This window comes from Cryptomeria japonica, chromosome 9, assembly GCF_030272615.1.
Source record: "Cryptomeria japonica chromosome 9, Sugi_1.0, whole genome shotgun sequence".
Classification (NCBI taxonomy): domain Eukaryota; kingdom Viridiplantae; phylum Streptophyta; class Pinopsida; order Cupressales; family Cupressaceae; genus Cryptomeria; species Cryptomeria japonica.
In genome coordinates, this window is record NC_081413.1 from 272,678,956 (window position 1) to 272,692,115 (window position 13,160).

A 13,160-nucleotide genomic window follows, 5' to 3' on the forward strand; every position below is an offset into this window, starting at 1 on the left:
GGTATCAGTCGCAGTGAGCCTAAGGTTTCTCTCGGTATTACAACTGTGTGGTAGTAGTACCTTTGTCCTGGATTCTTTCTTTCTTCTTCCGGGTAGTGAGCCCTCCTTTTTTTGGCAGTTTTAGCTAGGCAGTGAGCCCACTTGTAGTGAGCATTCTGGCAGTGAGCCATCTTTGTAAAAATCACCTTAATTGGTGTCACCCTAACAAGTGTTTTCATATTTAGAGATAACATTCTCCATGGTTTTTCCCTTCTTGGGTTTTCGACGTCATATTTGGTGTTTCATGTGTGTGTTCTTTCATGTTTATATTCGTTTATGATCAAGTATTCTGAGTTTTATTATATTCGATCTATTTTTGTGGGAAAAGTGATATATTTCTTATTATATAACTGATTCACCCCCCTCTCAGTTTTCTAGAATATTCAACAAATAAATAGGCATGAAATCTCCCCTTGGAAATGTGCACCTCCATAATGCACCTAGCTAGAAGAAGGAGGGGAAATAACCCCAAACGTCCCTCGAAGAAACTCAAATGTATCCTTTGCCAATATGTTAGTGAAAATATCCGCTACCTGTTCCTTTGTAGAAATGTATTCCAATTGAAATTCCTTCTTAGCAACCTTCTCCCTTAAGTAGTGATATCTGATTGAAATGTGTTTTGTTCTCAAATGCATAATCAGATTCTTTGAAATATTTATTGCACGTGTGTCACACATAATAGGAATTGCATCATCATATGTTACCTTGATGTCTTTAAGAGTCTATCACATCCACATTACCTGAGTACAATATGATGCTACTACTATATACTCTGATTTGGCAATAGATAAGGAAACTAAATCTTGCTTCTTACTAAATCAAGAGACCAATCTGTCTCCTAAAAAGAAAGCACCACCACTAGTACTCTTTTGATCATCAACACTTCTAGCCCAATTTACATTAGTGTAATATTTTAACATTAAATCTCCACATTTTTTGTACCAGAGTCCAAAATCCACAATACCTCTCAAATATTTGAAAATTCTTTTCACGGCTTGCCCATGTGTTACCTTCGGATTTTCCTGAAACCTAGCCACCAAACACACAACCTACATGATATCTGGTCTGGATGCAATCAAATAGAACAATCCACCAATCATCGATATGTACTTCTGATCAATGTCAAGAGACTCATCATCCCTTTTTATCTTGCATCCAATAGTTAAAGGAGTTGTAACTGGTTTACAATCATCAAAACCAAATTTATTCAACATCTCTTTCACATACTTGCTTTGTGAGATAAAAATTCCACTTTCAGATTGAATAACTTGTAACCCAAGAAAGAAAGATAACTCACCAATCATTGACATTTCAAACTCTTTATGCATCTCTTTAGTAAACTCTTTATATAAGCTATCATTTCCTCCAAATATAATGTCATCAACATAAACTATAACAATCAATAACTTATCTCCATCAATCTTGAAGTAAAGATTATTGTTTGTTGTACCTTTTCTAAAATTTTTTCATAGCAAATACCTGTCTAATCTTGCATACCAGGTTGTAGGTCCCTATTTGAGTCCATACAATGCTTTCTTTAGTCTACACACCATATCTCTGTCAATCTAAACCCATCTGGTTGCTCAATGTATACCTCTTCTTATTGATCTCCATTTAAAAATGCTAACTTGACATCCATTTGATAAGCTCTAAAGTTCTTGTAAGTAGAAAATGAAAGAAACATACGTATAGCTTCCATCCTTGCTACCAAAGTAAACATTTCATGAAAGTCTATGCCTTCCACCTGAGAATATCCTTTACATACCAATCTTTCTTTATTCCTTGTAAATTGTCCATGCTCATTTAGCTTCGTCCTGAACACCCATTTAGTTCCTATCACATTCTTGTCCACCGGTCTAGGTACCACCTCCCAAGTCTTGTTCTTTTTTATCTAATTTAGTTCTTCTTCCATTTCTTTTACCCAACTCTCATCTTTACTTGCTTCCTCATAAGTCTTCGGCTCAGTCATTCATAGAAAACAATAAATGGCTTGTTCTTGAGCTTCTGCAATCTTCCTTCTTGTTTGAACACATTTTGTCTTGTCTCTAATTATCTGATTTTCTGAATGATGCTTCTGAACACACTTACCAAGAACTTTTGCTGAGTCTTCCTCTTCTTCTTCTTCTTCTTCTTCTTCTTCTTCTTCATCATCATCATTTGGTTCCTTCTCCTTGTTCTATTCTGAATCACTTGTCTTCTCTATAATTGTTGGAACAATCTCCACCTTCTGTGCTAGAATTTTTTTTGTTTCTCTCTTATCCTTGATATAGTATACATTTCCACTTTTTCTAATTCCTTCTGCAACGCTTGTACTAGTATTCTCTTTTTTGATCACACATCTAATGCTATTGAACAAAACTTCATAACCTTTTCTACACATCTGACTAACACTTAACAGATTATGTCTTAATCCTTCAACATAATAAACATCATTAGTTTTATGCTTACCATGAATAGAAGCACTTTCAATACCTTGAATAGATACTACCATATTCTCCAAAAACATTCACTGATCGACTATCATATCTCTTGAGATTAATAAACCCATCTTTATCACCAGTCATATGGTTTGAACATCTGGAGTCAATAATCCATGTATTCGGTTCTATCATAGTATGCAATACAGTCTTGGTTGTCTTCTCCTCTTCGAGTTTCCCTGATGCATTCTTCTTTTCTTATATTGCTAAAAACAAGGATTCTTCATTTGAGTCATCATCAATTTCATCTTTAGATGTATGTTCCTCTATAGAATATAAGCCCTTCTTCTCTCTTCTATTAAAGTTTTGCTTCCTAGTTTTATTTCTCTTCTCATCATCATCCGATCTCTTATAGTCTTCTGATTCTACCACAAGAAAAATATTTAAGAGGTAACTTACCTTTGTATTTTCTGGTGCCTCACTACAATCTTCTCACAAAGTTTGTTTTAGCTTCATCCAAGTCTCCACTGCATTCCGGATCATTATGTCTTGAAACATTAAATGTTGCTTCTTTCTTTTCTCTTTTCTCTTCCTCCATTTCTTAAATTTCAAAGGTTGTGAAGGTACCAGTAAGCTGATCAATAGTGCACTTGCTTGAATCATTACTTTCTTGTATGGCACACTTCGTTGCTTTGTAGGATTTCAGTAGGGTCAGTAAGATCTTTTGAACATCATCAATTTCATACCATCCAAATATCCACCGACAACTCTAATACCATCAGCAAGTTCAGTCACTCTATGAATATAGTTCTCAACACCTCCATCTTCAAGCATTCTTATATATGTATACTTCTGCTTCAGATTCATTAGCCTGACCTATTTTGTCTTCATATCTCCTTCAAATGTCAAACATAGCTTGTTCCACACTGCTTTATCTTCTTTCAACCTTTTTACTCTTCCAAACATTGAATCACTTAGGCAACTAAAAATTGTAGCTCTAGCTTTCACATTAGTCTCCTTCAAGTTTATCTCATCTGGAGTTTGAGGACCACCCTGTGGGGGTGTGAATCTGGTTTGAATGATTTTCCATATTGCATTCTATAATGTCTCCAAATGTGATTCCATTCTCTCCTTCAGGTATGGAAAGATTGTACTATCAAAGATCAAAACCTTGGAATGCATGCCCTGTGCCATACCAAATCTACCTCAAATGATTAAGATTACTTAAAAGGAACCTTGGTCTAATACCAATTATTGAACCCAAGGCAGGACTGAGAGGGGGGGGGGGGTGAATTAGTCTAAACAAAAATTAATGTAGCACATAAACAATTAATCAACAACACATATCCAACACATGAAAACCAAGATTTTCTATGTGGAAAACCCAAACAGGGAAAAACTGTGGAGAGCACTTGCTCACAAAATATATCCATTATGTATATTAGATTACAATGAATGAGCTCACTGCTCCGAACTTGTAAACCAAGCCTAACTTCTCTTGGGGCAAGATGCAAAAAGAGGACTTGCAAACCCGATGCTAACTACAATAGGGCAAGATACACAAATGATTTGAAAAGAAAGATCTCCTGATCATGAAGTTGTCCTTAAACTCTGCATCAGCCGACTAACATTAACACACACAACTTAGACCTCATCTATCAGCACTCTATCTCATACCTCTACCATAGTCTCTAACAACTCGCATATCATTCAAACACAACTCTTCTTCTCTGCTTTGAATTTCACTAATTATCTTTACATCACATACTTCCTCTCATCCTCTTATTTTATATCCATACAACTTAGTCATATACATCCTTTATCTACAAGATAGATCATCAAAGCTTGAACTAAGTAAGCCTGAAACACAATACACCTTCCAAAAAAAAAATACACATGCTAATCCACTCCAGGAGAAAGAGGGAACCAAAACACATCTTCCAAATATCAATCCATCGATCCATAATCACTTAAACAAAAAACAACATCATACCAACATGCAACACATCCATATAGACAATTAACGGTCAAAACAAATTCTCCAATGCAAATTACTCTTATCCGGATCTCCACACGCTATGGTGAGACCCATAACATATCAAATAACCTTCCACAAATTATATCTGGACCCAAAGATAGGTTTAACATAGAATATCACAACCTACTATGAAATATAGCACAACTTTCGGAGAACATAAAGATATTTCCGGACCCCAAAACTAGCTCATCCATAATGCCAAAAATATAACCAAAGAAAATAACAACATCAAACAACATCAACAACGCTTTTCAGACTCAAACACTTCTCGAACAACTAATAGAATAACTACAACATCAACACAACAAGATATCTCTGCACCACAAACATTTTGGACCAACAAATGTCCAGAACAACAAGTTTGACATCAATGACAACCACATCAACACATACTTCCAACAATATTATTATAGTAAATTAGACTCTTGAGTTAAAAGTTATGGCTCTTGAAAGTTGTGCTACCAAAATTCAAATTTTAAAAGAAAAATATTCACAAGTAGGAAAATGAATGGAGGTTACAAAATATAGCTCTATTAGTACAAATTGTGATTCTAAATTGTAGGTTTCCTTAGAGTTGATTTTCTTTGTAACGAGTTAAGCCCATTTGGTTGTAGCATTATAATACCTAAATCTCTAATTTCATTTCATTGAAGAAATCAAAAGTGTTTTGTTATCTTCTTGTATTTTATGTGTTAAATATGTTATTTTGCTATGTGTAAATTCTGAGTAGAGTAAAAATTTATAAATAAAGAACAAAAAATATAGAGTTTTTCATGACATAATATTGCATCATTATCAAATCTCTCACTACAAGTGATCTAGATTTAACCATGGCATCATGATGAATATCTCCTTATTTGAGATGATGTATCACACATAATCAAATAAACTACAACATCAAGAGATCTTGAAGAGAAAAATGTTGATCCCAATTAAGGCTTTCACCTTAACTAAGGGTAGTCGGGAAGCTTCATAAGTGTAGGACCTAGTGTGACCTATGAAGCAACCTTCGGTATTTTAGAAGCTAGATCTTCATAAGTCAAGGGGGAAGGAAAGGGAAAAAAAATATTCGGAATGCTTCATGAAAAAACTTCATTTTAACGATTCACGAACTTATAATGAAATGCAAAGATTTTACAACACTCCAGTCTGTGATATACAAATGCACATTGAATTTATTTATTCTAAGAAATAGGCACAATACACTAGGAACTTCCTTTAATAGATAATAATAAGTCATCAAAGTTATAAAACATAGGATGAAATACTCAAGATTGAATAGCTGAAAATTCTTGTAAAGGCCCAAACAGAATTAAACAAATCTTTGGAGTTTCCTAGTAATTTAGCAAGTTTGTTAATTCCATATGAAATGGTATAATTTGAAGTTATCGTTTATTTGAATGAAGAAAATTTTACATGATCCATTCACCAAAAGTGATAACAATAATCCCCAAAACATTGATCTAGAAAAACAATCAAGCCTTTTAATCATGATCACAAAACATATCTCATGATAGATTTTAAAAAGGAAACTTCAACACAGTCCAAGATTTAGTTAAGAGAAGTATGCTAAGACTCGCAAAGAGAACACGAATGTAATTTTTACAAAGACAAAAGGATGCCTATCAAATAATCTTCCACTAAAGTGATGTAAAAGCCTACTCTTTATTAGAAGCAGAGAAGAGAATTTTTTTTTTATATTTTGCACAACTTCCAAGAGAGGAAAAATAATTTCTCTAGACCCTCGGAAATCAAGGGAAGAGCACCAGTAGTTGAGCATGTACCAATTGTTGTGAGGGTTGTTGATACCTTTTGTTCCAAAAATTGAACAAATAAAACCTATTGTTTGAAACATAAAATATCAATTTTTGTTAGGAAATGTACCAATAGTCGTTAGGAAATGTACCAATAATTGTTAGGAAATGTACTAATATTGTAAAAAGTAACCAATCAGGTGATGCCATATCAGCTGCACAACTATTGGGGCCTCTTTTGCACGCCTATTGGTCTCACTTTTTTTTTGGGTTGTTTTGGACACCTTGGCAAAAGCATGCTGATGTGGCACCATACTTGATGATGTGGCACTGCAAGCTTAGTTATAAGCAGGGGACTTTCCAAGTAAGCTATTGTAAAAAATTGGGAGTGATTTGAAATTTCCACATAAGATTTTGAGAAGCGCGAAGTTAGGCTGCTCAACTACTAGTACTCTTCCCCTAGTAGACCTCATTTCACTTCTTCTTTAATCCTTTAATACCTTCTTCTCCACTTCTCACCTCCTTAACAGTTATGGAGAATATCCCTTGATAGCGAAATCACGATGACTAATATAACCACTTTGCACTCGAGAATTTTACGTTGTCGATTTTCCCTTGATTATCGACATGAGAAATACTTGCACTTCATCACCTTTTCACAACTTTGAGGGAATACAACATCCGACTTTGCTAGCATGATTATTCCTTTTTCTATTTTAGTCTACTTTTGCCAACTATCCAATTGGATTCTTTTTCATAACCACTACATGATCCTCAACCTTCAAGGTGTATTTCTTGATTTCTTGGACAAGGTGGGGCACACTAGGACACATGACAATAGATAAAAAATGTTCATGGGGCCTTGGCTTAGCGATTGCTAAGTGCTCTGAGGTGTTGGCACATGCAATGTTGGTGAAGCTTCTTCCATCTCATTCTTTCAAACATCCACAACTACACGCAGTGCTAACACGTGGCCTCTTTGTAGGAAAGTTCTTCAAGATGAAGGATGCTTGCTTAAAAGATGCATAGGACTCTTATGCATCCTTTCTATGATCTTTTCTACTCAGATTAAAGAGAACCATTAGTGATATAATCTAAGAAGCTAGCTGTTGTAGGTAGAGGCTACAACAACTAAGACCATGATCTCCAAAAATGATAAAAGTGACCCCACAATAATGTGTCCCTTTTATTAACTTAAGTGGGATGCCCAAAATCAATATTTTTGAATTTGTGCCATTTATAAAGAACACACAAATCAAGAATTTATGGATAATGTAAGCTCATGATCTATAACATTTTTTTTTATGTAGATTCAATTTGTAATTTAAAAAAAATAAACAATTATTTTTGTCATTTTATTTTATTTTTCAATCAAATTTTATTCGACATCAACCTATGTGGAATGTAGTGCATTTTTTTGAGATTTTCCAATATTGTTTGTTATTTATTGTAGTGTATTGGGTATAAGTCATTGCTTTTCCTAATGGACCTTATAATATATTAAATACATATTATAATTTTTTGGTAAGGTAATATTAAGGGATACATGTTTACAAAATGACTTTATAGATCACCAAAAGTTGAAGCAAATTTACATTTTGTCAACATTTTGATAGGTGCAGGGAGACTTTAACAAGGGGGTTCGATTTAACTATAGGGGGTTCTATCCAAGGGGGGTTGGTGTAATTACCTTTAATAAAGCCCCTTAAAATAGAACCTCTCTAAGATAAAATCATTATTTTTTTCTAAAAAAGATGTGATTTTAGGAAAAAATTAGGATGTCCCGTAAGTGGGACATGCTATTATGAGATCAACTATAAGCTCTAAGAAAAATGCTTGTAATTAACTCAAAGTGTCTCAATATGAATCACAAGTACCCCATTCATCCATATCAATGTATCACTACTACACAACACTGATGCATCATGATGGTAAAAGGATCACCAACATTAGAATGTGCAAATTTGCGACATCTAAACACTGTAAAACAAATACCACTACATCAAAACACCATATAGAACCCCAAAGATTTGTTGTATATTTTTACCACATTTGAGTCTTCTATCTAGCATATAAGCATAGAAAACCCACACAACTAGCATATAAATAAAATCCATAGGTGGTAAAAAATCACAACCAGTGCTCTAACCAAAGCCAAGGAAACCACAAAATTGACAAAACTTGAAACAACACATAACATGGACCAGCAAAACAATATAAACCCAAATTCAAGCTCAAGGTAAACACTACATTAGTAAAAAGTAAATAATAGACATCAAGAGATAAACATTACAAATCCTCATGATACTTATGTTAGATCCAAAACCTTGATGCAAAATGTTAAAAATCCATAATTATAGATAACATCCTCAAAAACCTAGCAAGAACCACCTCAAAATATTGATAAACTAATCACGTACCAAGACATCCACATAGATAATGAGCCTTCTCAAACCATGCACAAAGAATACTTGTAAATTTGTAACTATCTTGCATATCTTGCATCTAGCAAATTTTTTTAGGAATCACTATTGAAAAATAGTCTCTTTGCAAATTTGCAATACCATCCATGTCATAGGGATGCATGTAAATTTGAATGCACTTGTCTACAAGACCCACCATTTTGAAAACATCAAAATAGTTAAACCAAAATAATGGAATTTCAGAGATAAGCATAACCATAGATTAAAAATAATAGAAATCACATATATTCAATCAAAATAAATTTGAAACATGCACACACATTCATCTATTAGGACCAAGAATTTGTCTAGGAACTTTAGGCCATAAGAAGACCAATCCCACAACCATCACCATTTACATGCATATATAAGATCTAGGATATTCTGAAAGCTTCTAACTCATCTAATGACCAACTCAACTACCTACATTCTTTCAAGGACTAAAAAACAGGTCCTTTCTAATGTTAGGGACTAAAACCAAGCACTTGATGTACGCACACCAAATTATAGCCTAAACTATCAATGTTTCTTTGTATTTAGGGAGCCACACCCAACCACCCAAAATGAGCATTTTGTTGCACATGACCACATGATGAAAACACTCAAGCACCATGCAGAAGGGTAGTTTCATGAAATTTAATAAGAGAATTAGGTCAACATTATGCTACATGTAACCACATGGAAAATCTATAATGCTCCACCTTTTAAGTTCTTGTAATATTATGTCTTAAAAAACAAGACCAACTAGAAGACTCCCACTCATACAAGGATTAATAATTAGTTGAGGTCTTCTTATAGTTTTCTTCAAGTTTTCCAAACTAAGAAATAAAAACAAAGGAATATCCAAAACCAAATTACCATTGATATATTACATGTACCAACATGAAAACACATGCAAACAACCTACAAGTCCATGCAACTCACAATCAAGAACATGGAAGAAATATACAACTCCATGCAAGTAAATACATCTCACATGCAAGCACATGGAAACCAAGGAACCACCTTGGCTCTAATACCAAATGTTAGGAAAAATATATTCAATATGCAATTCTAGTACCATAAGTTTTACTAAATAGAAACTTGATACAAATGCAAACAAGCTATGCCCATGAAGTGCAATCAAGTTACATATTTATTCACATATTAAACCTTACAACAAAATTGTAGATCTCAAATCTATGCAAATTTCAATAGCATAACAACATACAAATTGACAATTAGAAATGAATACATAAGAGAGAGAGAGGAAGAAGAGTAGACAAAACATACAACATAAGATGTACGTGGAGGAAACCCTTTTGGATAAAAATATCCACAAGTTACTCCAAAGCACCAAAATAATGTGTTATTTAGAAATAAATAATAATTAGAATGTACACTTCTAGGCAATATCATCATTTGATAAATTAGTGGATGCCCTCACCAATTTAGGATTGTAGTTCAATGAATGGGAACGCTAGACATTTGACAGAAATATTCCCTCTCTGATCAAGAATATTCTCTTTGAAGACCAACACAACTTTTCTATTAATCATGCTTTTGATTAATTTATATGCCTTGTGCTTTGATCCCTAGATTAGATGTAAATAGAAGTGTTTAATCTTTATCATTATGATTATTATTCATAATTATTTGATTATGACTAACCTTTATGATGCGAAGTTCCCTAAGTTAAATAAGACCTATCAAATTGATGTTATTTGACAACATGTGGTTGAAGATCCTGTTAGAAATTGAGATAAGTGAAAGGATATGAAAAATTTGAAGTTCAAATTTCTCATCATTATAAGGTAGCTTCTATGCTACCTTTCGCCCAAATGTTCAAGTGTGCCAAAATCCTAATGATGAATATGTATGCTGGGGATGTGTATGGAAGACCCCTTAATGGGATTGATTTGGATCACCTAAGTAAGGCAAAAGAAGGACATATTACATATGACATGGAAGGATTTACTATGGATTTATTACTCTGTGTGTCATGTGTAGGCTTTCCATATTAAGGATGGATTTCTTAAATAATCTTAAGGATTGTTTATAAATTATTCCGAACGATTTTTCCTACAATTATACTAAGAAAAGAGTTGGTTATTGTGAGTTCTTGGTTTTTTTAGAATTCTAAGATGGGAGGCTAGTGTCTGATGTCGAACCTACCACACATGTTTCATTGAAGAAAAATGTGGAAGATTAGAAATTTTTTGAGAGGGGAGGCCTAACTCCCTTTTTCAAGGCAATGAAAGGAAAATATGATGAGGTTTCCTCCTAGTTTATGAATAGATGAAAATGTGCAATTGGGTGGTGTTAGAATTGAAGTTCCTAAGGAATTAATTAGTCAAGTTACGGGTTTGAGCTACGAAGGGGAGAAAGTCCCTCATTTGAGCTAAAAGAATGCCTATGAGGACATTAAATTGTTCATAGAATATGGGGAGTAGATCGAGAGGTACTAGAATGAGTTTAGCCATGAAGACTTCCTTGTGATGTAGGGAGCTGTGACCTATCGCCTTATCAAGTACTTTACTTTGGAGGGTACGTTCACTACTATCCATGGATATCATTTTCCTCTTTTGAACCTAATTAGACACAATCAACCTGTTAATTTTCTGCACTTTTTGTTTTCTTCTTTGCAAAAATGTGTTGTGGAATGTGCTTTTCTCCCTCTCCACTAGGGACTTATGTATGCTTTGTATAATTATTTCCTTTTCGCTACCCCTCTTCTCAACCCCACACCTCCTTATAATCCATTGGCATCTCGACAAAACCCTGATCTCATTAAGGGAAGAAAAAAATATATTTCCTTTGCAGATGAAGCCTCCTCCTCCTCAAAAGCCAAAATTGTTAAAAATACCCTTCTTATCCCACCAAGAAAAAGAAACTCATCTTGGGTCAAGAAGTTTCCCCTCTGATTATTGATTTGGGACCATTAAATTTTCCTCCCTACTCCTCAAGGCAAAGGAAATTTTGTGGCCTCTACCTCTACTAAAAAAAAAAGAAAGATGAAAATTGGAAAAAAGGGAGGTTTTGTGAAAAACAATGTTGAATGTAGCCCAGTGGTGTCCCACCCCCCCTCTTTGGCAATTAATATATCTAATGGGGAGAATACAAAGGATGATGCCACTATGTCATCAAGAGAAAGAATATTTATGAGGTTAGCTAGACTCTTGACAGTTGTTAAGGTTGGTTCAACCCTTAAGAAAACTAGTTTTACAAGGAATAAGGATGAAGATTCTTGTGACCTTGCTTCCAAAGAGGATGAGAGTGAGGATAAGAGTGCGGAGAACTTGGAGGAACCACTGGACATTACCCCTAAAGACTCCCTTTCCCACTCCCCTCCTTATAAGACCCCCTCTAGAGAAGCCCTAGAAGGTCTAAATATCCTTAAAAATCATGATGATGTGGAAGAGGAGGCATCCAAAGAAAAACTAGAAAATGAAAGGATGACCATCAAAGGAGAGACTTGGAAAATTCTATTTTTTTAGATTGAAGACCTCTATGTCCAAATGTATAATATGGAAAATTCCTAAGATTGTATGAGATTTGCTAGTTCCAAGGACAAAATTGTCTCTTTTGAAAATGCCATGGGTAAAATTGTTGAAATTATGACGAAAAGGGTGATCACGAGAGTGGTGACTATGGGGAATAAGATTGAGAAGAGAGCTAAAAAGAAGGAAAAAAAGATAGATCAACAACTCAAAGGAAGGGCAAAGCGGCTACCATTGCTATAGAATGCGAGGATAGTCTAGAGAAGATGGAGATGACTAGGACTCGGTCTACTAGAGTATTGTGTGCTTTCTTTTTTTGGCTGCTTTTGTATGGTTGGTTGTTGTGTTGTTTGTTGTTCTAATGGTTGCTATTTTCAAAAGATGTTATTTTTTGACATAGATACTAGCTATATTTGTAATTCCTAAGGTTAGTTGCTAGTCAATTTTTGTTGGCTTGCCTGCCAAGCTTATCTAGTTGTTTTTATTTTTCTATGAATTGAATCGTATGGGTTAGAGACTCTTCCCATAGTTACCTTAATAAAAAAACATAGAAATATCATCTTGTTTCTCTAGAGGAAATCCAACATCATAATCCTACAATGGAAACTCCTCAATGCCTCTATCTCAAGTCCTCAATATATGGACTGAAGGAAGTCAATAAAACCACTAAAATGCATTACCATGGGCCCAAACAAGGTCCAAATATACTATAGTAAAAATACTCATAAACCATACCCTATTTGGACTCATTAAATAAACTATACTTTGTGATGCATCATAACATGCATAATAAGTGGGTGAAGATTCCTTTTCCACTTTTTAACTCCTTATAATGCATGCTTTTGCATGCATTATAGAATCCATCATAAGTAACTCCTTAGAATAGCTTAATGACATTAGATGCTCTTACATTTTTTCACACACACATCACATAAAGGTACATATATGTCATAATGACCAAGTTATAAGTG